The following is a 25640-nucleotide window of genomic DNA, read 5'->3' on the forward strand; positions in this document are numbered from 1 at the left end:
ATTATGAACCTCCATCTTATAATGGCACAGGATATACATTATCATTCAGGGAGGTAACAACGGGGTCATGGAGAGGACTTACTGGACCAGAGGAATATCAGAACTCATCAGAGCACACACAAAATTCTGTATTGTCATGAGAATGGACCTAGACTTCTTTTCTTTAAGGTGTAGGTTGCTGGGAACTTACACCCCTTTCTTAGGCTGGTTCCAACTCCTATGTGCAGCTCTCCTTGGAAGTTATTCACCATTCTGCCTTCTCCATTTCTTGGGGGTTCTAACACAACTCAGGCTTCACTTCCACTTCTTCACATAATATTCTCTCAGGCCCTCTTGCCTTCTCAGGGCCTTCATATGGGATTACCATGACATGGATTGCCTGGTCTCAGCATCTCTCTGAAAACATGGAGGAGGAATCCCTGATCCCCTTACTCCCTTATGCTTTGTGACTCTAAACCTAGCATCACGTAAAGGACACAATAAAATTGGATTTGAGCTTGGCATTGTCCCTGGGACATTTGAAACACAGTTAGAGCAGGTTTTCATTGTATGTCCACTCTAATCACAGAAAATGCTTTATGTTCTTTTTCAAAAGTTGGAAGCTTAGTTGAGTAGGGTGATGTAACATAAATCTTAAATGGTCTTAATGAAAAACCCAGAACCAGATATCAGGGGGAAAGCTAAAAGATCAGAGAGGCAGAGCAAGCCACAGCTACCACCTCTTATCTCACCAACTCCTCAGCCTGAAAAAGCTTTCTAGTTGAGAGGCTTCTAGTCAAAAGGGGGTTCCTCAGACAAAAAGGCTTTAGTTCCTGTCTTCTCACACCTTATATACCTTTCTCCACCCACCATATCACTTCCTTTTTAGTGCTGGGGTTAAAGGTGTGTGCCACAACCGCCTGGCCTCTATGTTTAATCTAGTGACTTGTTCTATTCTCTGATCTTCAGGCAAATTGTATTAGGGTACACAACATATAGATCAGGCTTCTCCTTAATAGTGCCAATCTCATTAATGTCAGGCCCAAAGGAAATGCCATTTCCCTAAATTCCAAAAGACAGAAGGGACAAATTAGCTGGCTTCCAGGTTCCCTCAGTATTACAAGTGCCTGTAAGTGTAACTTGTAAATGTAAACACACTTCAGAGTCCACGCTAGCATCTTGCCCTTCTCACCTCCTCCCCGACCTTAAACTTCTCCAGCTCATGGGCTTCCCCATGTCACAGCTTCTCATTCAACTTATGACCCTGCTGTCTCAGCTCTGCTTCTTCTCTGCTTTGGCTCCTCACACTCTGCTATTTTACCTCTTTGCTTTGGACTCTCCAGATGCTTCTGGCTGTTCTCTCTCTCTCTCTCTCTCTCTCTCTCTCTCTCTCTCATCTACAATAAAAATATTCCATTTAATCATAACATGGAGTTATCATATCGTCAGTTCATATACTTAATCATTCCAGCCTCTCTTCTAGAAAAAGCCTGGGCAGTATTAGTAAGATTGCCAGTGTCCTTTTCTCTCCAAACTGTACATTTTTTTTTTATTTCTTCCTACCACATTTGCCCTTTTTGCATTACAGAACAGCAGAAGAGTGATTACTAACAGCCATGCAACAGTATTAGTCAATACTGGGCCATATTGAAACTTGATCTGCCTAACAATTTGTCCAAGTCTCCTCCAAACCAACCTCTATAATATTCTTATAAGCTAATCTGTGAATTCAATATTAGGGCCCAAAAACTGTTGCTTAAATATTCGCAAAACATTTATCTGCTGTGAGTCTTTCCCCAGGAAACTACTGGCAACTACTCATTACTAAAACACAAGTCAGGTGAAGGAAAATGAAAGTTTAGGGAAAGTTAAACAACTATAAGGAAAGAGGAGGTGGGAAGGTGCTGAAGGAGGAGGGGTTGGGGGAAGAGAGAAGGAAGAAGAAGACCGCGGGATGTCAGTGGGAAATATCTAAAGATCAATGTGCCTCTACCCATTAGGATGAAATTGAGAGACTGGAATTACAATTGTTGGGTTTAAACTGCTGATGTGTCTGTTAAAATTTTCAAAAAATGACATAGTGCAAGATTTAATACTGTAAAATCAATAAATATGTAACATCTATGCAAAATGTATAGCACTTTATCATTACATAATAAATACCTAAACATATTAAAATACTGAATTAAAATTGCTAATTAAATTATTATTATAGCTATATTGGAAGAATACAAAAATATTTTCTTTCTGACAGTCACAGTTATTGTCTTATAAAATTCAAAGATAATACATATAGAGTGTCAAAATTAAAATCTGTAGTTTAGAAAAAATGCCAACATATTTGGTTGGAAAAGTATACTGTATAAGTATACAAAGTAAAAGTGTACAAAGGATTATATGTCATTATATTTATCGAAATTTTGGAAACCAGCTTTATTTTTCAAACATGGGACATGATCCACCCTGATAGAAATAAACTTAAAATAATGAATAACCATCCACTCCATACAGGATTTAAAGCATTATTTCTGATAGAGTTGAACAACACAATAAAAAATTTTATGTATTCAAATTCCAATTCAAATCCAAACTCTTTTCATTTTTATTATATTTATTTATAAATATTATATAATATATTGTCTTTCTGTCTCTGTCTGTCTCTCTGTCTTTGTGTGTGTGTGTGTGTGTGTGTGTGTAGATGTGTGTGCTGTGTGCGTGCTTGTGAGACCTGGGCACTGAACTCAGATTGTCAGGCTTGGTGACAAGTATGCATCATCACATTCAGAACCATCTTGCTGGCTCTATTTTGATCTGTTTATGGTCAATCCACATATGTTAAAAATGTTGTAATATAGTTTTAAGCACTGATCTCAAGAAAGAAAAAGAGATAAGGAAAAGATTTCTATATCACCATGTATTAGACACAGGAATATTAATAAATTAATTCATTTGAACCTTGGATTAGTGAATTCAATAAATTAGCCTTATGATCATGTATATATAGATTTGTTGTATATTTTTGTATACCATGTAAAGTATTAATACATTTGTTTAAGATTTATATCCAGTTAGTGGTAAATTCTGCAGATAGAAATACCATGGATTCACTCTTCATTCAGGGGATCAGTGCAAGTTGTGAATGAAATCTTCCTCTGATGTGATAGGCTGCATTTTGTTACAGTTTCCAAGATTCTCAGCAATTTGTGTTTCACATACCTGTCACAGTTGGCACTAAATGCTTACTGATGGTGCTGTGAAAGCAATTTGCAAATATAACTAAAGCCCCAAATAATTGTTTTTTTTGTTTGTTTGTTTGTTTGTTTGTTTAAGTTACAATCATTATTCTCCATGGACATAGTTCTCAAAAAGAGACACAGCTGCTTCTGTTTGGAAGAGTCCTTAACATCTGAACAGGATGTGATGCAAGACACAGTCTCTCCTGCTGGTTTCAAGATATAAAGCACAGAATACAGAGGCTTCTGTGAGGGTGGAACATTCTCTCTTGGCAGCAGGAGAGGATACAGGGACCTCCAAGGAGTCTTGCTGAAATTGAGTCAGTCCAGCATTGTTGGAGCTTTGAAGAGCATCTGCACTTCAGATGGGAGTGCTGCCTAACTCACCTTGATTTCAGGCTTAGGAGATGCTAAGCAGAAAGCAGAGAGCATTTGAACTTCCAGTTTGGAAACTTAGATCGCAGAAGGGATTTGTTGTATTGTGCACCAACAGGAACTATTAACCTGGAAAACACAAGAGAAGTTTGTGGATATATTTGGAGAGATGAATCTCTTCAAAGTAACACCAAGTAAATTCTAATTCTGAAGTCAGGGTCTTTATAATGATCCATTATGTTGGAGGTCCTAATCTGGATATTTGATAGAAAATCATATACTATAATTATTCACTAGCTCTTCCTAGTTACTAGAAGCTAACTTAACTTCTAAGTAAGAAAATGACAGAAATGAGAGGAGCAGTGTTTGGGAGATGCGTTCTCCGAGTTATTTCCTGATTATAAAGTAGCAGAGAAAAGCAATTGGGCTGCCAGTATAGACAAGCAAACAAGCACCGAACTTACAACAGCCAATTCTTAAGTTGAATGTTATGGGAGTCGAGGAATACTCAGTCATAGAAAAGGTGAAACAGTTTTAGCCTTAGAATTTGCATATAATATGAATTAGTGTTTTGATCATAGAAAAATGAGGAAATTGAGAAAATACTTTTATTCATTGATATTTTCAATGTTACTTTCTTTGAAAAAATATATATTATGGATTTGAAATAATTTTTTTGGTGGGGAGGATCCGGCTTGGCCTCAACTGAATGTGCCAGGCCTTATTGACTCCAAATAGGAGGCCTTATTCTTTCTGAGGAGTGCATGGGGGTGGGTTGGGGGAGGTAGAGAGAGCAGGAGGATGTGGGGAATTGTGGTTGGTATGTAAAATGAATAAAAAATAAATTTATAAAAGATTATAATTTGTTGGAACAAATTACAATGTTCATATCTAACAAATTTAGGAAAAATGATGAAACACTTAAAGATATTTGACCTCTGGAACCCTGTTACTTCACAGTTCAAGTTAAGTGATCTTAGGATCATGTCATGTAAACAGTGCAGAGCTTCATGTGGTACTTCTACAAATAGAAAATTCAGCATACAATGTGTCTTGACTTAAGTATCTGTAAGAATGAAGGGAAAAACCATATTTCCTTGTGCATTGAAATAGCAAAAAACCCAAAATAAATGGGAAATATAAGTTCATGGAAAGATTGACAGTATTCTTAAAAGCTACATTTTACTAAAAGCAAACTAAATCTCCTGTACACCACTCATAGTTCAGAAAGTATAAGGTGCAAAATGAGACTTGTTTTTGTTCTTGTTGTTGTAAACTCATGATATCTTCTTTTTTAAAATATTTTTATTTTATAATTAATTTAATTTTACATATCAGCCACAGATTCCCCTGTCCACTCTCCTCCCATCCCTCAGCCTTCCCCCTCAATATACCCCCTATTCCCACCTCCTCCAAGGCAAGGTCTCCCCTGGGGAGTCAGCTCACCCTGGTAGATTCAGTTGAGGTAGGTCAAGTCTCCTCCCTGCACCAAGGCTGAGCAAAGTGTCTCAGCATAGGCCCTAAGATCCAAAAAGCCAGCTCATGCATCAAGGACAGGTCCTGGTCCCACTGCCTGGGGGCCTCCTAAACAGTTCAAGCTAATCAACTATCTCACTTATCTAGAGGGCCTGGTCCAGTTCCATGGGGGCTCCTCAGCTATTGGTTCACAATTCATGTGTTTCTGCTATGGCTATTTGTCCCTGTGCTTTTTCCAATCATGGTCTCAATATCTCTTGCTCATATAATCCCTCCTCTCTCTCGCCAACTGGACTCCTGGAGCTCCACCTGGGGCTTGGCTGTAAAACTCTGCATCTGCTTCCATCAGTCACTGGATGAAAGTTCTGTCATGACAGTTAGGGTGTTCGGCAATCCAGTCATGGGAGTAGGTCAGCTCAGGCACTCTCTAGACCATTGCCAGTAGTCTATTGTGGAGGTATCTTTGTGGATTTCTGGGGACCTCTCTAGCACTCTGCTTCTTCCTATTCCCATGGGGTCTTCATTTATCATGGTATCTCTTTTCTTGTTCTCCCTCTCTGTTCTTGATCCAGCTGGGACCTCTGACTCCTCTAAGCTCTCTTTCCCCCACCCTTGCCCTCCATTACCCTCTCACCCCCAACTTACTCATGTAGATCTCATCCATTTCTCTGTCATTGGGTGATCCCTGTGTCTTTCTTAGGGTCCTCTTTATTAGGTAGCCTCCCTGTAGTTATGAGTTGCAGTCTAGTTATCCATTGCTTTACATCTAGTATCCACTTATGAGTGAGTACATACCATTCTTGTCTTTCTGAGTCTTGGTTACCTCACTCAGGATGATATTTTCTAGTTCCATCCATTTGCCTGCAAACCTCATGATGTCATTGTTTTTCTCTGCTGAATCAGAATGGCTAACATCAAAAATACTGAAGACAGCTTATGTCGGAGAGGATGTGGAGCAAGGGGAACACTCCTATACTGTTGGTGGGAATGCAAACTTGTACAGACACTTTGGAAATCAATATGGCACTTTCTTAGAAAATTGGGAATCAACCTCCTTCAAGACCCAGCTACACCACTCTTGGGCATATCCCCAAGGAATGCTCAATCATACCACAAGGACACATGCTCAACTATGTTCATAACAGCATTATTTGTAATAGCCAGAACCTGGAAACAGCCTAGATTCCCTTCAACTGAAGAATGGATAAATAAAATGTGGTACATATACACAATGGAGTACTATTCAGAGAGCAAAATGAGACTTGTAAGAGGAGGTATCTCTAGAGAAGCTCTTACAGAGGCCACAAACACAACCATAAACTGGCACTTCTACACATACATGTTGTGCACATGTGTGGATGTTTGTTTTGTCTAGCATTACTCCATATCTTAATTTTTATTTAAAATATTTCATATTGCATAACATAGACAATAGAAGACTCAATAAAAGAATGAAGACTCCAACCATGGGAAAAATAAAACACCTCTTTCACTCTCCTCTTTGATGCAGACAGTAGCTGTTTGGGACGTATTACCTGCTAGTCCATGACACTGTCAGCACAAATACAGAATTGTCAACCGCCTAACTCCCAACTAGCCTTGCTGCACTAAAATATAAGTGAATCCATCTAGGAAGAATACAAGAAGAGACGGACATACAAAGTATTCTGAAGACATTCAATTTCCTGGTTCCACTCAACCTCAGATTCACCCTTGTCCTTCCTGGATACATGGACCAATAAAGCTCACATTGAATCTGGGCTAATTTGTGTTGACTTTCTGTTGAGTGTCACCAGAGGATACTCTTTGCTGCAGAGAAGTTAATTTGGCAGTAGGACACCGCGATCATGGACTTACAGACATTTTTTTCATCTCTTTTGTTTTACATTTCTTTTTTCTATTTTCTTTTCTTCACCTTTTTTTTTCTTTCTTTGAGATAGTTTCTCGTGTGGACCATGTTGGCTTTGAATTCATTATGTAGCTGCATCTGATCTTAGATTTTTAGCACTCCTGACTCCATTTCCCAAATACTGAAATTGTGTGTCCTCTGGTACTTATTTGTTGAGGAAAGTGCTTATTTGTTTATATATAAAGAGGAAAGAAAGGATTGAGGTACTTTACAGGTTCCAAAGTATACACTACAAGGAAAAACTACAAATGTCCTAGAGAACTTAAAAAAGAAATGTGACCATTAGTATAACATAAGGTTTATTTGAGATTATAGTATAATTACAACATTTCTCCTTTCCCCTTCCTTGCTCCAAACCCCCCCCCCATTTAACTCTCCCTGCTTCCTTCAAACTCATGGTCTTTATTTTTTCATTAACTGTTATTTCATGTTTATATATGTATGTCAATAAATGTATATTCCTAAATATAACCTTTTCAGTCTTTTTAATGTTTATTGTAAGTATGTCTTCAAGGCTGACCATTTGGCACTGGACAACTACTTGGGCTGCTCTTCTGTGGGGAAGACATCTAGTCCAATCCCACCTTTCCTCAGCTAACTATAGTTCTTCAAGTAGGACTGAGGCTTCATAGGCTATTTCCTGTCCACTGTGGCACATCCTCTGGTGTCATCATTTTAAGATTATGTTGTTGAGACTTTATGGGAGTAGCTCCTGATATTACTAGAAGACACAATAAGATTATATAGTATGTAAAAGGTTACAATTAAAAATAAAAAAATACTTTAATACCAGATTTCATATATATATATTTTTTTGGTTTTTCGAGACAGGGTTTCTCTGTGTAGCTTTGCGCCTTTCCTGGAACTCACTTGGTAGCCCAGGCTGGCCTCGAACTCACAGAGATCTGCCTGCCTCTGCCTCCCGAGTGCTGGGATTAAAGGCGTGCGCCACCACCGCCCGGCCAGCTTTCATATATTATAACAGCATCCCATCAGGAAAACAGAAAAGGAATTGGGACATGGCATACTGAAGTTCTTTAAATGCACCTCATTAAAATAGCATAGAGTACAGTCCCTGTACTATATATTACCAAACTTTGTCATGTCAAGTTCCTGCTAAAAGTTAGGAAGCCAATATCCTTATAGGTTTCACTGAACTATCTAGAGCTCAAGTGCTAAAGGAGAAGATCACTAATCCTGAAATATACACTCAACAGTCAAATGTATTTTAAGAAAAAAAATCAGGGCTTAACCTAGTACATTGAATTAAGGAAACAGTATGCTTATATACTGAATGTACTGCATGGGTGGAAACATCTGGTAACCAGCCTTGCTAAACACTTGCTCTACAGGAATGTTAGAGTGAAAGAGGGAGCAGAAACGTTCCCAGACTCAGCTGCTCAGAAATTCGCAGTAACAAATGACTATGGAAGGCTCAGCATGAAAGCACAAAGGCCTCATCAGAACTATTGATCTAGGGCAAGAGAAAGAACAATAAAATCTGTGCACATGAAGTTCTGAATGCAAATACAGCATATAATTTTAGGTGATAATAACTATAGATGAACTGCACAGAGCTATCTGGATAACCCAATAATCTGGAAACTCTTCTCTGACAAAATCTAACCATACTTCTATTTCTCAAATATTTTGATTTTCGTATCTCAATTCATTAAATCACATCTAATGTTCAATAACTGGTCTCCATGACAACATTCATTTTAATCATGAGCCCATATCCCACTATATAACAAGGATGCCCTATCTAATATTCAAAAATAATGGGACTTAGTTCTACAATACTACATATCCTTGGATATAACCAAGTATTTACCCACTGTGCTAGATCCTGTATACCTATTGAAAAGCATAGGCCTATTACTATTGATTTGTTATCAAGCCCGATAATTTTTATTGTATCTTATGAGCACCACTTATTATCATTTCTGAAGAGCACATAATTTGCCTAGATTATATATCTATGGCATCAACCACTGTTATACAGATTTACACTTCCATATGAAAAATCGCACACAGTCATGTTATGTAAGTAGCCACAATTCATAGCAAAACCAGAGATGGCTATCTCTCTCTCTCTCTCTCTCTCTCTCTCTCTCTCTCTCTCTCTCTCTCTCCTTTTTCTTCTTCTTCCTTCTTATAGTAACATGATAAAATATAAATACAATATATATTAACATTATAAAGAATACTACATTTTTGACTCTTTCATTTGTTTCCATGCGTTTGTGTGCAGGCAAGTGTGCGCCATAGCCCACATGTGCTTTTACCTACTAAGCTACTCCATGAGCTACTAATCACTTCTAACCCTTAGTTTATTTATGTGTAAATGCTCTCTGTTATTTCAATTATTTTGATAATTTTATATGAAACATGTAATGATTATTCTCATATTAGCTCTAAAATTGTGAGTGGAGATAAATGACCTTCACTTTCTTTAATAAAATGCTTATAGCCTGCATTGTTATTATCTCAAAGGTAAATCTGTGAGAGTATTACACAACGATTTTGTAGGATATTTCTCACACAGTATATCGAAGTTCTAAAAAATTTAACTATTGCAGTATTTTGACTCATGTTAAATGTTGGTTTAAAGGATATAAGGAAACATAAGTATCAAATACTAAAATGAATGTTTTCTCTAAGGAAATATATTTGCTTTGGGAACATTCCAGATAGTCTCTCCTTTTGGCAACAAAACTCTAATCTTGCTCCTAGCCCCTAAATATTGGATCAAAAAAATATGCTGTGATCTATTTTGCCTAGTTAAAGTAAAATCACTGTGCTCATAGTTCCAGATTTCTTTATGTCCAGTGTGCCTGTGTGACTACGATGTGCTCAGTACAACATTTTTTGAGAGTTTAAGTATTATTAGAAGCATCAACTTCTAATGCTTATTTCCATTTGCCTGTGTTTTGAGTATGATCAAAGGTTAATGTACCTTTAGTTATGGCTGCTCGCATGGGATCAGAAAACAGCAGGGCAAATCATCAAATATTGAAGATTTTAGAATGAAGAAATAGTGTGTCTCTGGTTCTGTGAGTATTATCTGAGTTTGTATATCCACACTGGAGCTTTCTACATGATGGTTCCTGTGAGATAAACTTACATTTCTGTTAATACATTTTTGAATGATTTTGATGACTGTCTTGCTACCTGATATGACATTTGAGTAGAGAAGCCACTGATCTAGGAATGAGATGAACTGAAGAGTAGTCTATAATGTAAACTCTGCAGATCTTTAAAATAACAGGTGGATATGAATTTTACTGGCAAGTTATCCAAGATAATATTTGTATAGACATCTCGTGTTCACCTTGGGTATGATGCTTGATTAATTCTGCTCATTTCCATAATTGTTTCCTTATTGTTTAAATGCATTGACCCTTGGATTTGTGAAAATTTTAGTGAAATTTATTGCAACACTTATGTTTATTTCCCTGGTTTTATTTTTCAGTGAGTTTGTGTGTAATTCAATTATGTTGTGATGGATTTTGTGGTGGTTAGATAAACTGTACCTTTCACTAAAAAACCTGATACTTAACTCCCATATAATTTCATTGTTCACATATCCAGATCCTTTGAATTATTATACAACATATATTGTGAAGAACAAGATAGCACAATCATAGCAAATGAAAGACTTATAAATGTCCCCACATGATTTAATTTTATTGGTAAATAATTGGATAAACATTTTAAAGGAATGCACACATTCATCACAAGGATTAGATTTTTTGTATTGTAAAAAAAAAAAAAAAAACCTGTGGTTGTCATGTCTCAACTAATCCTTAGGTGGCTCTAAACTAGAAAGGTGTGGTGCCTGGAGCAGGTGCTTCACTGTATGTTATGGTGTAATGATACATAGATGAAAGATAAATGTAAATGAATATTTTTAGTCAATAGTCCAAATATTCTGATAAAAAAACCAGATAATCCCAAAGCACTGATTCTTCTGAAAATATTTTTAAGATGCATGAAACTGTTTCACCTGCATAATTTCAACATCTTTTGAAATAGCAAAATCAAAGAGTACTGTCCTTCAGATTAAACATATTTTATTGATTTCTGCCTTCAATGAAATAAAGGCTATTGAAGTTTCATTTGTAAAAGTCTGAAATACCTGTTTGGAAAATCTGTTTTGGCACTGTGAACTTCTCTGAGGAATACATTGATCGAGCAATTTTTTTCTCCATTTTTTTTTTTTTTTTATTTTTAGACTTGGTGTTTATCTAAGAAGCAATTGATTCATATGGGTAGAATTTTAAAAAACAGACTCTTTTGAGAGGTATTTTTGATCATGAAAAGTTACCTAGAACTTAATTCAAATGAAATAAACCAGAAAGAAACTGCTGAATAAATTACATTGAATTAAAACAGTAAGATCAGTTGTACACTATGGTGGTGAGGGCAAAAAAGAAACATGACACACATTGTCCTTTTTGTTACTTCTTTGTTGAGTTCATTTATTCTCAGCCTAAAGAATGCGAAGTTTCTTAGTGCCACATGTTAATTTCCCATTTCAAAAATAGAAAAGCCCGATTATTAGTGAACTATTTTTAAAAAACTGAAAAATAACATTTTTCTTAAATTTTTAATTTTAAACACTTTACAATGTTGTTTGCTTCCTTTTACTGAAATAACTCTCAAAACAACTTTTAATTTACTGAACTTAAAAACTAAGATAAGTATATAACATTAAAAACTTATTTACAATTTTTACCTGAATTGATTTTCTAATAGTGCCTTTAATACTTTATTTCTCTTCTTCATGCTTTTCTGTTATACTTTTCCATTCCTTCTCCTTCTTTCTCCCTTATACCTTTGAATATTGAATTGATAGTTTCATGAATATTTTTATAAGATAAAATGGAGCATGTAACCAAATGCAATAGGAGGTTACATCATTAAACAGCATAAACACATTGAAGAAAAAAACAGCTAAATACTATGAGTACTTCCAGGGAGTCTTAACGATGACATGCCTCTGGATAGAGGGTCATGTCTTTGATAGAAGCTGGGCTACTTGCAGATAGTAAAGACATCAGAAATTCTCAGTGACTTGATCATGTATTCAAGTAACCTAATGTGATCTCTCTTTTCCATCTCTTACTTCTTATTGTTAGGCTTTTCAGGATGATGTTTAAAGCATCATTAAGTTGTCTCAGTACTTTTCATTCATCTCTACAAATATCACATTAAGAACACTTTATGGGAGCAATTCAATGGGGCCTTAGAGATACTTGATGTTTGAAAATAGATGTTTCCTTTGTGCATGGCACTTTGGTAATAGTATACATCTCTACAGATCTTACTCTTATAGAATTAGTATTTCAAAAGTTTGGCTTTGCTTTGCCAACCAGAAGATCCATGGAAATTCAAGAATTTCCTGTTCTGTTTTTTATGTAAATAAGTATAGCCATCATAATTACTTGCATGAAGTAAAGAATTGGAGAGAATTAATTTATTAAATAGAAATTTTCCTGAACCTTATTCTATGCCTCTAGAATTCTCTCCTTATCATATTTTCTGGATATGAATTAATTTTATCCTACATCTTATTTTAGGGTTATTTTGAATCAAGATCTAAACAAAACCCCCATCCGCAGATATTTTAATCTTTCAGAGTTCCATATAATGTAGTTTAGTAATATCCATCCCTTCCCCCTTCCCCAACTCATTACAAACCCTCTACCTCCTCCCTGTTCACTCAACTTCCCTATCTCCTGTTATAAGAAAAAAAATTCAATTCAAATCAAATCAAAACAACAAAACTACAGAGTCCAGTCTTTGTTACTCATCTCCTTCTGCATGTGGGAATTTCCCTGGAGTGGGGTTGACATAGTCGGTGTTACCAATTTGAAATTAGCTGACTTTTCCTCTCCCAGAAGCTACCCATTGCCAGCATCTCTTTAGTGAGGTGTGGGACTACTGTGTGCTCACTGCTTTTCTCTGAGCTGGAGGTTGAGCTTCTGCTTGTCTGTACATACTGACATGGTCTCTGAGAGTTCACATGCACATCTGGCCTATTGTGTCTGGCAAATGCTGATTCCTTAAAGTCATTTAAATCTTCCAGCTCTTACAAATCTTCCTGGCCTTCTTACACATAGATGCTGGAGCCTTGAAGGAGGAGTTTGATAGAGATGGCTGTGACTCTCATAGGTCAGAATATAGATCATCCAGCCCATATGTTGAATTGTATGAATGAAAAACATCTGTCTCAGTATGCAGAAGTGACTGAATCTGATGATCTCGAATTAGCTTAATACCACTTCACCAGAGAGTTCTCTGTGTCCTGCATCTTATTCACCAAAAGAACTTTGTAACTCTCCAGTCCTTATGAGACATCCCTTAAAAACTTTGTAACTCTCTAATCCTTATGAGACAGCCCTTAAGAACTTTGTAATGCTCCAATTTTTATGAAATAGTCCCTAAAAACTTTGTAACTCTCTAGTCCTTATGAGATAGCCTCTATCCCTCATACAAAATAGTCTGGAGAAAATGACAAATGGCCTATTTCTCCTTTTAAGACTATTTCATCCAATTAAGGGAGTGCTTGCTTAATAGAATATTTTTCATGAGTGCATATTTAATCATGTAATAAACTGTGGGAGAAATCTGAATTATAGCAATTGCTAAGAACATGAACACATTTTCCTCCAGACAGATGAAAATACCTTTTCAGCTATTCTCGTTTTCATGCTCAACTGTTATATTTTCTAATACTCTTTTTCAATCATAAACTCCATTAAACAAAATAATCCATTTCCTATGACTTTGTAATTATATAAGAAAAATTTTATATCTCTCCTTATTTATGCTGAAAATAATAACATGTAAATTATTTTATATACAAAGTATCTTTACTAGTGGTACTTTACATTAAAATGCTTAAATGAAATGCAAGTAAAACCAAACAATTCGACTCACAACATATCCAAATACTAATTCATTTTTATTCATGCTAGTGAGCTGGAATTCTTAATGACTGAAATAAATCCATATGATGAAGTATTGGCTACATTTCTAATTAACTAGATAAATGGATTCAAGAACTATTAATTCAGTGTTTTGTTATTAAAGTCTTTACATAGTTATCACGGAGTTAAACTATGAACATAGTCATAAACAACTGAACAGCCAATTTCAGAGGGTCAAGTTAATGATTTACAGAAAAAAAGAGAAGAAATTGTGTGTTTTTCTACTAGTATGAATTGAGTAAACATAAAAATATTTGAGAAGTTGAAAATATTAGAGTTAAAAAAAACAAAGATTGCCGGGCAGTGGTGGCGCACCCCTTTAATCCCAGCACTCACTCGGGAGGCAGAGGCACGTGGATCTCTGTGAGTTCGAGGCCAGCCTGGGCTACCAAGTGAGTTCCAGGAAAGGCGCAAAGCTACACAGAGAAACCCTGTCTCAAAAAACCAAAAAAAAAAAAGATTTAAAAATTCTATTTTAAATAGAATATGAAATTAATGGCACACATTTAAGTAATTTGAAGTTCCCAAAAGGAAGAAAAATTCACATAGATTTTGAAGAATCTACAGTGCTGAATGAATAGTTAGAATCTAATGTTTCTGGAAAGTTGATAAGTTGTAGATATACAACCAAACTATGCAACCAAATTAACAGCCATTCACAGCTCAACCTATGCTTAGCCGACTGTCTTTTTTACTCTTAGGTGAACCCTTTGAATAGACCACTGCTATCTACCAACACCAAAATTATGAACGTCATCAGATTACATATTAAACTTTCAACAAAGTTTTGCTTACTTTTTGTAGCCTACTTACTTGAAATCGTTATGACTACAACGGGCAAATATGTTAATTTATGTATTCCATTTGATCTATTACTAATAAAAGTGGCTTTTATAACAGAGAATGCTACTAAGGCAGCCTGAATTTGTTTTAAGGTACTGTGGTCACTCATATTTGGCTCAAACATAAACTATTACACCCTCTGAGGTGAAGTCTCTTTTGCATCAACTATACAAATGAGTCAATTATTGAATAAATTTGGTCACTTATTGGATTTTATCAGGTGTATATTATGTCAGCTGGTCTCATAAACTGGAAGCCAGAAACACATTTTAAAAGCCAAAGGCCTTCTTATGAGGAACTACTAAATCTTGTCTTTGAGTTTGTGGGGATATTTTTCCTTAATAATTCCTATTAAGTGATATTTAAATGTCTGTGTGAAGTGTTATTCTCAACAATGTGTGTGAATGATATTTTTGCTTTAGTTATGGTTTTGTTAAATTTGGAAGATACACTTCCAATGATGATTGAGGGATGAAACACATTACCTCAGAAAAAAAAATTCATGATGATTGCATCAAAACTAAGAATCTAGTTAAATGTTTGTTTAGATGCCTCTTTTCTCAGGATGACAATTTTTCTTTGTTCTTCATACAATTTCTACCACTATAATTAATTGTTTAATGTGTATGTTTCACAGAAAAATAAAGCTACCATTTTATGAAGATTTCTCCTATTTTTATTCTTAGCAATTAAACCCATATGCTCTGTGTGTGTGTGTGTGTGTGTGTGTGTGTGTGTGTGTGTGTGTGTGTGTGTTTAAGAAGTGTGATAGGCTGGGTGGCAATGGCACATACCTTTAATCCCAGCACTCAGAAGGCAGAGGCAGGCAGATTTCTGTGAGTTCAAGGCCAGTCTAGTCTACAAAGCTGGCCATGGGTCTCAGTTTTTGCCACTTTTTATTATAAACAAGTTTCTATGATGAAGGCTGCAAACAGCATTGGTCTATGGACACTTAAATAGATATTTAGAGGGCAGCTTGCCGGGCAGTGGTGGCACATGCCTTTAATCCCAGCACTCGGGATGCAGAGCCAGGCGGATCTCTGTGAGTTCGAGGTCAGCCTGATTTACAGAGTGAGTTATAGGAAAGGCGCAAAGCTACACAGAGAAACCCTGTCTCAAAAAAAAAAAAGGCAGCTTGATGCTGTGTCAGTTTATCTAAAATCAATGGTCTTTACCCCTGATGCTTCTTAAGTGTGGTTTTTAAACCAGGTTTACAGCATCAGGAGTGGATTCCATTTTGTGGAGTAGGACTCAAAACCAGGCTAAGCGTTTTGGTTGCCTCAACATCACTAATTGATGTGGAAGATTCAGCTTGACTGTGGACAGGGCTATTCATTTGGCAGTATCCTTGACTGTTATTATAGAGAGAAAGCAAGCTGAGTATTGGGATGCATTTGTTGCTCAAGTCCCTGGTACCTTTGTCTTCCTTCCAGAATGGATTGTGCCTTAAATTATAGGTTAACATAACTTCTTTATCCCTTATCTGAGTCTTCAGAGAATTTTTCCAGTTCTCGAAATTATAATATTTGTTATTTATTCTTTGTTAATATGTGAACACAGACCAGTCCAATCTGGAAAAGGGAGTCACAATGTTCTGGAAAACGTGTCCTCTTGGATTGATAAGGGACTGATCTTGTTTTTTTGTACCAGTTTTACTAAAACCAACATGTCCTCCTAAGGTTTTTCCTACTAAATGTCATTTTCCCCAAAACTAAATCTTTTGGGGACCCTGATTTCCATGTTGTCCCATGTTCAGGATAGATGAGGTCATCACAAATGGGATTATCAACCCCATGGATCTTTCTTGAACTTTCTGAGAGAGTCTGTTTGAGAATTTTCAGTTCCTGTTGCCCTTTTCTACCTACCTGTAAGTACCTTTTCATGTACCTAGCTATGTGTAGTAATCTGTGAAGGGTCACACTAAACCTACCTCCCAACCCACCCCCATATACCCCAGGTCTCATGAAAATTGGCAAGAATTTTTATCCACTGAAGAATTTATATTGCATTACTAAAAAGAAAGCTGTATTCATCTTAAAATATTACCTGTGTGAGTTCTACATAGTAAATGCTTTTCAAATTACAAATGTAAAACACAATTAAAAGCAAGCAAGTAAGCAAATTAGAAAAAAAAGGAGAAAGAAAGGAAAAAAATATAGCTTTCACCCTGGTAAGTCTGTTTCATCTGTGTGTGTGTGTGTGTGTGTGTGTGTGTGTGTGTAAATAAATACCCCAGTGCTCAAATAGAGGTCAGTGTTGTGATATTGTGCTCCCCAAAATATTGTGCACCCTAATAAACTTATCTGGGGTCAGAGAAGAGAACAGCCACTAGATACAGAGGCCATAAAATGGTGGCACACACACCTTTAATCCTAGCATTCCAGAGGCAGAAATCCCTCTGGATCTCTGAGTTTAAAGCCACACTGGCAACAGCCAGGCATGGCGACTCATGCCTTTAATTCTGGAAGTGATGGCAGAAAACAGAAAGGTATATAAGGCGTGAGGACCAGGAACTAGAGGCTGGTTAAGCTTTCAGGCTTTGAGCAGCACAGTTCAGTTGAGATCCATTTGTATGAGGACTCAGAAGCTTTCAGTCTGAGGAAACAGGATCAGCTGAGGAATTGGCAAGGTGAGGTGGCTGTGGATTATTCTGCTTCTCTGATCTTCCAGCATTCACTCCAATATCTGGCTCTGAGTTTGTTCTTATTAATAAGACCTTTTAAGATTTGTGCTACAGATCAGAGCATAGCTTATGGTTGGTTTTCTTTTCCCTTTGGGTCCTGCCATCAGACTTGACAGTAATGCCTTTATCCACTAAACCACCTTGCCTGGGTAAGAGTATCTCAAATTACATCTCATGCCAAATTATGTAAAATAAGAGAATCCAAATACTTGATATTAGAATGTAATACTTGCTATTTTCTTTTTTGATATTCCAATTTTTATTATTTCTGTTTTGTTTTTTTTATTAAGAATTTTTTTAGTCATTTTTACATACCAATCAAAGATCCCCCTCTTTCCTCTTCCCACCACTCCAGTATTCTTCCCAACCCACCCCCCATTACTTCATAGAAGAAGGGGAGTCAGCAGAGCCTGGTACATTTAGTAGAGGCAGGTCCAAGCCCCTCCCCCTGTCTCAAGGTTGTGCGAGGTGTCCCATCATAGGTATTGGACTCCAAATAGCCTGCTTATGCACCAGGAATGGACTCTGATCCTACTGCCAGGGCCCTCCCAAGCAGATTAAGCTACACAACTGTCTAGCTATGAAGAGGGCCTAGTCCAGTCCCATGTAGGCTCCACAGCTGATGATCTAAATTTCATGAGCTCCCACTAGTTTGGTTTGGTTGTTTCTATAGGTTTCCCCATCAGGATCTTGATGTCCCTTGCTCATAGAATCCCTCTTCTCTCACTTTGTCTGGACTCCTGGAGCCCTGCCTGGTGTTTGGCTGTGGATCTCTGCATCTGCTTCCATCAGTGACTGGAGAAAGGCTTTATGATGACATTTAGGGTATTCACCAATCTGATTACTGGAGTAAGTCAGTTCAAGCACCCTCTCCACATTGCTAGTAGTCTAAGCTGGGGTCATCCTTGGCGATTTCTGGGAACTTCTCTTACACTCAGTTTCTCCCACAGCCACTTTGGAAATCAGTATGGCAGTTTCTCAGAAAATTGGAAATCAGTATTCCTCAAGACCCAGCTATACCACTCTTGGACATACACCCAAGGAATGCTCAATCAACTATGTTCATACCAGCATTATTTGTAATAGACTGAACCTAGAAACAACCTATATGCCCCTCGACCAAAGAATGCATTAAGAAAATGTGGAACATATACACAATGGAGTATTACTCAGCAGTAAAAAACAATGACATCATGAAATTTGCAGGCAAATGGATGGGACTAGAAAATATCATCCTGAGTGAGGTAACCCAGACTCAGAAAGACAAACATGGTTTGTACTTACTCAAAAGTGGATATTAGATATAAAACAAAGGAAAACCAGACTACAACCTACAGCTCCAGAGAAGCTAACTAAAAAGGAGGGATGCCTGAATCACCCTGGGAAGGGAAAATAGATGAGATCTCCATGAGTAAGCTGGGGATGAGGGGTAGGCAATGGAGGGTAGGGGATGGGAGATGAGAACATAAGGGAATGGAATGGTCAAGCTGGAACAGGGACAGAATGGGAGAGCAATAAAAAAGATACCATGATAGGGGGAGACATGATGGGGATAGGGAGAATACTTGCTATTTTCATTTAGATAGAACTAATTCAGAATTATCTGTGCTGGAATGCACTATGAGATAGGCATTTGTCAGGGAAAATCTTCATTTCTAAGACTATTACATTTGGTTCTGATCCTTTTTTTTAAATAGATGCACCATGTGTTTTATAACCATACATGCCACATGATTTTTATCCACTTAAATAGCAAATTAATTTGAATGAATATTACTTTCCTTCAGTTAATCTAAAATGTAGATTATCTATATACTATTTGACTAAGTTGAAAAATAATTTTGTAACACATTTATTTCTGGAGTAGTGATTATATATTTTTCATTTATATAAATACATATTTATTCATGGCAAATATTGTTTTGGTTTGGGATGCAAAACATCTACACATTCTGCAACCACAAATCAAACTAAGATCCAAAAATGCCTATTCTACAAGAAAAAAATAAAGCTTAAAATAACTAGATGCCAACATTTTAGCAGTGTGTTATTCTTGCTAGTGCAGTCTGACCTAATCTTTTCAGACTGGGTTTGCTAGGCAGAAGGTCATTTCTAATGCTCTTCATTGAGCATCCAAAGGACAATTTTCTGCAACTCGCCTATATGTTTTCGTCTTTCTAACATTAGTGACCCTTTGCAGGATGACTCTTTCTGTCTACATGTGAAAAGTGCTGCATTTCCCTTAGCAATTTAAATTGCTTTTAGCAGGTCAGGTCATTTCATTTAATAGTTCCACGTTACTTTATTCAGCTTTCAACTCTTAGAAACACACAAAAATGTTTCACTCCAATTCTTCTTTTCAATGGAACTTAATATTACATTTGTATGGTTAAAAATTACTTCTGGAATAATTCGTTTTTCTGTCATTTTTAAGTGTTCCAAACCCTTGATTTTAAATTTAATCTTGGATAAAAGTTTAGAAATCCAGGTTTTAAATATGTTTGATGGATAAACCTTTGTCCTGTTCCTATAGGTTTTGTTACCCCAGAGAATGTTAGGTTATTCAATTATTGCTATATTTAAGTAGCATATATTAAACTACAGTCAAAAAATAAGATTTTACATAATTTATAAATTTAAGAAAGAGGTACTTTCTCTTCTGCCAGCATCGTTTTCTGAGTTTCCTCTTCTTAAATACTTACAGGAACTTAAGTTGAGTATCCACCAACTCTGTGTTTATTGCAGTATCTTTGGGAAGTACCTAAGGCATACTATACATACTGACTTTCAGAGGCATTTGCCCCAACCCTTCCTATATTAAATATTTCAAAAATCTCTCCCTCTGAAACAATAAGATTGCTGTCTAATTCCTATTATCATGTAAGTCTGTTATCTGAAACTCACAAACTGAGTCAATGAGGGCTAGGATATTCTATAAGAGGAGATCCTGGTGTTAGGCAAATTCAGTCCATTGTAAGAAACAGTTGCCTGTCTAGGAAGACAAAAGACTTAAATTGGAGGCAAACAAAGAACAGAATGCAGGATGGGAGGGGGAGGTGGAGTTAGGAGAATATGGAGTACTGTAAGGATAGGCATTTTATAAAGCCCCTTGTGTCCTCTCATTTGTCTCATCATTTCAAACATGGTTGTCCCTCAGCAGGTCTTCTTCATCCCATCATTATTCTCATGAGAAAAGAAGTGTCCTCTTAGGAAGCTATTACCCATTTATCTTTATCTGCCTCTTTTGGTGGCTCTTGTTGTTGTTGGCTTTGTTTGTTTATATATACCTATACCTCAATTTTAGTACTAAACCTGTTTTATATTATGTTGAGAAAAAAGAAAAAGGTAGCATAGCAATAATATCACAGTTCACTATAAGTTCATACAAAGTGTATGTGGCATCTTGTGACTACACATTTGAAATTCTTTTTGTAATCTATTAAAATGTCAAATCTGAAAGATTAAATGTAATGGGCTGTCTTTTGGGCCACCAACCAACTTTCAAATCATGACACGGAGACTAATTATTAGTTATGAATGCTTGGACTTATCTTAGCTCTTATTTTAATCTGTTTCTCATTCTCCTTATCTGTGATTTGCCTTGGGGCTTTTTACCTTTCTTTCTTTTTGTAAATCCTGCTTTTGTGCTTCTCATGTCTGTCTGAATGGCAGCTGCCTAGTTTCTGGCCCCTGGCATGTCCTCTTCTTTCTCCCTCATTCTTTTCTGTCTCGTGTCCTCTCAAGCCTAGATTTCTCCTCCTACTTATTCTCTCTGCCTACCAGCCCCGGCTATCCCTCTACTGTCTAGCTATTGCTCGTTCATCTTTTTATTAGACTAATCAAGTGCCTTAGGCAGGTGAGGTAAAACAGCAACATATCTTTACATAATTAAATAAATGCAGCATAAGCAAATGTAACACATCTTTGCCCAGTTAAAGTAACATTCCACAACAATTGAAATTATAACCTGAGCAAATATTCCCTAGTTAGTGTAACTTTTCTATTTTCAGGAGACTTAAGGAAAGCAAAGTATAAGGAGTTCCTATTTATCACTTATAAAACACTCTTTCATGTTAAAATGTTATGAAGTGTCGGGAAAAAAATACCTATCTGGATATAGGCAAGAAAAAATTTGCAATAGAGAAAACTTCCTAAATATAGCCCAGAAGTTTCCTAAGACTAAGATGCAAAGTTTTTCTTTCATTCATAGGAAGAATAAACAATGCTAGGATTAATCAGATGTGGGAAATGAGATGACATTTTAGGAAATATATGACAACATGTTTTGACCTTGCTTCAGTCTACTCTCCTGGGTGTGTACGTATTGCTGTATATGGAAATATATGGGTGTGGAATGTGTTGCTGAACCTGACTAGGGATGAAGATCTAGTGATTTAAATAGAATCATGAATACAAAAAACAAAAATAAAAACTTTGGTTAATAAACATTTTGTCATGAATGACCACTGCTGGGTATAGCATGAAGTTTAGAGGGTTTGTGTGCAGCCCTGTGGATAGAGGAGCCATTTGTGCATCCTAGCTAGGACTCAGAAAGAAGAAAGACACAGGTGTTGGTGGCAGGCTTGCCTAATTGCAGCTGTTTTCACAATCATGTGGTTTTGGCATATTCACTTTAATGTAGAGTTTTTGGCTTACGATGTCAAAGGGATTAAAAGCCACAATGATGGGAAGGAATGGGTAGAGATGATAGTGGCAGGAAAATCAGACAGAAAAGAAACAGAGAAAACAGAAGAATCAGGCATGGGTATAGCCTTCAAAGGTTTATTAGGGATCATCTACTTCCAGTCAAGGTCCGCTTTCTAGAGACTCGATGACCTTCAAATGATTCTATTCAGTAATATATGTGTTTATATGACTAAATATATGCATGCAATAACAATTAATAAAAAGAGGCTATGAATTTGAATGAATATAAAAAAGGGTATATGGAAGAGTTTGGAGGGAGGGATTAAAGGGAAGGGACAAAAAATAAATAAATAAATCACAATCTCAATAAATAAACAAAACAAACAAAATCTTTAGATGTAACAGTCTTATTAAGTAAGAAACACAGAGCCAAATGCAAAGTTAAAAGCCCAAGAGGTTACAGCAATAGCTAAGAGCTGATACTAAAAAACCTTTCTTACCCTTGGCTGCCACTGTTGTCCTTCCCCTCAGAAAGAGACCTACTTCCTGTGTGTCTGTCCTTTCATTGACTTTCTGTTCTGCCTTCTTATTGGCTGTAAACCCAACCACATGACCTCTTTGTCACTGCCTGTCTATACAGACCTCCAGGTCTCTATGGTTGGTATTGAGATTAAAGGTGTATGCCTCCATGCTGGATGTATCCTTGAACACACAGAGATCTGCCTGTCATGTGATCACGATTAAAGGTGTACACCACCACTGTCCAGCTTCTGCTATGGCTTGCAGACCCCCAGGCAACTTTATTTATTAACATACAAATAAAATCACATTTCAGTACAAATAAAATATCACCATAAAAATCAATTCTAAATCAGGGTACCCAGCATTCAAAACATTAATTTTGGTGGGCATTTCAAAATCACACTATACAGTAAATTTTAAACTTGTCAGAAAATACAACATAACATAAAAAAGGTAAAACAGCAAAACAAAAAGTTCAGAATAATATTCTCAATGTGAGTTTTAACTTAGTCAATGCTATGTATTTTGCCATGGTTGGTATTTCATTCAGAAGAACAGTACACAGCTAAATACCACCACAAAGTTATATAAAACTTTGACCATTAGTTTCTGTAACCTAGTGTCACAATCTAAAATAAGTATTTGTTTAAGAAAACAGAACACAGTGATTAAAATTTCTCTCCTCATAGATCAAAGATACTACTTGTAAATTAAGAAGAAATATGCATTTTGAGATTTATTTATAGTTTGTATCTTATTTACCTTTCAGTAACCTATAAAAGGTTTTAAAATATTAATTTTTATTGATTTAAATTTACTGTGTCACTTTTTTATGTTACAAGTACCAAATGGCATGGAGTTTAATTAAAAGCAAACATTAAATGTATTGCCACTGAATGAAACCCTTCCCTCCAGCTAGTGTTCTTTGGAAGGCTTAATATCTGTGCTTTTCTGAAGAGTTCTAGGTAATTGCAGCTGATGAACGTGACCATGTAAGTCCAAATAACTAAGGACAAGCATTCTATATACATAAATTGATGACATGAGCACTCCATGGTGTGGGCAAGAGGAAACTTTTTATTGTAGATGTGAAAGAAAGAATAGCCAGAGGCATCTGGAAGCAGAGTACAGAAACAGAAACAATACTGATCATAGCTTACTGACTGGAAGGCTAGAGTTATCTGCAACAGAGTGAGGGGATAGCAGGGGGAAGACACTGATAGATAATAAGAGAAGCAGGGGCAGAGTAAGGAGAAAATGTAGCAATAATAGCAAGGTTTTAAGGAGAATGAGTACCTGGGGTGGGGGAGCCTGTGAGCTGGAGGGAGTTGAGGGTAGATGAAGAATTGTGAAGGGCTAGGATGCTATAATGGGCTTTGAAATGCATAGCAGGTATTTGTGATACTGAGGGAGCCTGGAGGCCAGTATGAGTTTTAATTCGCTAAGAGGCTACTAAGGGGTAACCATAAGTCACTTCTGCCAGAGGGAAGGGAAATAACTCCTTGTGGTAGAGGGCAACCATCCTCAAAGTTCCTGCAGAATTCTGGCTTTTATCTAACTGCCAGAAATCCTCCTGTAGTCCAGGCTAAGCTCATTTCTGGATGTTTGGACAGCCTTTTGGAGTTTGGAGAACTTGGAGTTTCCTTCAGACCTGACAATATCACCAATTACTGAAAGAACATAATTTCTTTCTATAACATTTAAATAGATATATAATTATTATATAATATAGAATCATTTTATATAACATTTACATAATATGAAATAATTTCTTTCTATAATAATGTAGTTTTGAAGTAATTGGTAAAATAGAAAGACACAATTTATCATCACTTGAACTGCAATGAAAAAATGCTCTATTGCATCTGAAATCTGATGTTTTATCATGTTGAATATAGCATGGTTTAGATTATGAAATTTAATTGAAAACAAAATTATAGACCTTATTCATATTCATTTTCCATATAGACTTCATAGACTAGGAAAGATTTTTCTTTATTTATTACTGAATAATTTCAACCATGGTTTCTAATAAGTATTTTTTAATCTTGATGTTCAATAACTTCACTTTCAAAAAGTAGATTCATATATGATTTATATACATGATTATAACAAGAAAAGAGAACGATGTAGTCATAGGAGGTTTATAAATGCCAGTTGGTATCTTCTTAGTTAGGCTACCAAGGAGATCCTTCTTAGAATGCAGTTAAAGGGGTAATTGGACCAAGAACAGGACAAAGTTCAGCTTTTTCAGACTTCAAGTTTATGCAACTATAAGAGTTCATTTAGGGGCTGGAGAGATGGCTCAGAGGATAAGAGCACTGGCTGTTCTTCCAGAGGTCCTGAGTTCAGTTCCCAGCGACCACATGGTGGCTCACAACCATCTACAATGAGATCTGGTGCCCTCTTCTGGCCTGCTGACATACATGCAGGCAGAACACTGTGTACATAATAAATAAATAAATAAATAAATAAATAAATAAATAAATAAATAAATAAATAAAGAGTTCATTTAAAAAAATACATACTAAGTTGTTTAAAAGCATAAACACTTGTGTCAAGGTAGACATACATAAACCCCTCAATGCACTGGGAAGTTCACTCTAGTACAGCTGGGATTCCTAGAGCAGAAAGAACAGCAAGGATCTGTTTCTTCTTTTCAGTACTAAAGAAATCCAGTAAATTATTAATGTGATCTCTTGCATTGTTAAAAAAAAAAAAAAAGAAAGAAAGTCTTAGCTGATATTAAAGTGGTTCTAGTAAGCTGAGGTTTTTCACAAACACCTTCCAAGTAGCACCTTGATCCAGCACTCTGCAGGGAGCAAATTGTGGACCTTCCTGAAGAAGGTTTTTAGGGAGTGGCAATGCCAATCCTTAGATCACTTCCCATATGAGCCTGACATTGAAAAACTACTTAGTAAATCTTCAAGAGTAATAGAAGAACAAAATCAACCCATCAACTTTTTCTGACAGAA

General features: G+C 36.4%; 1 long non-coding RNA gene across 1 annotated transcript in view; it reads right to left on the bottom strand.

The window, feature by feature from the left end:
* Positions 1-2705: 2705 nt before the first annotated feature.
* Positions 2706-25640, bottom strand: part of LOC119088490 — a 94298-nt gene continuing 71363 nt past the window's right edge. The window contains exon 6 of the long non-coding RNA XR_005092116.1: positions 2706-3716. This is a non-coding gene — a long non-coding RNA (uncharacterized LOC119088490). The remainder of the gene's footprint in view (positions 3717-25640) is intronic.

Source organism: Peromyscus leucopus, chromosome 9, assembly GCF_004664715.2.
Source record: "Peromyscus leucopus breed LL Stock chromosome 9, UCI_PerLeu_2.1, whole genome shotgun sequence".
In the NCBI taxonomy this organism is placed as follows: domain Eukaryota; kingdom Metazoa; phylum Chordata; class Mammalia; order Rodentia; family Cricetidae; genus Peromyscus; species Peromyscus leucopus.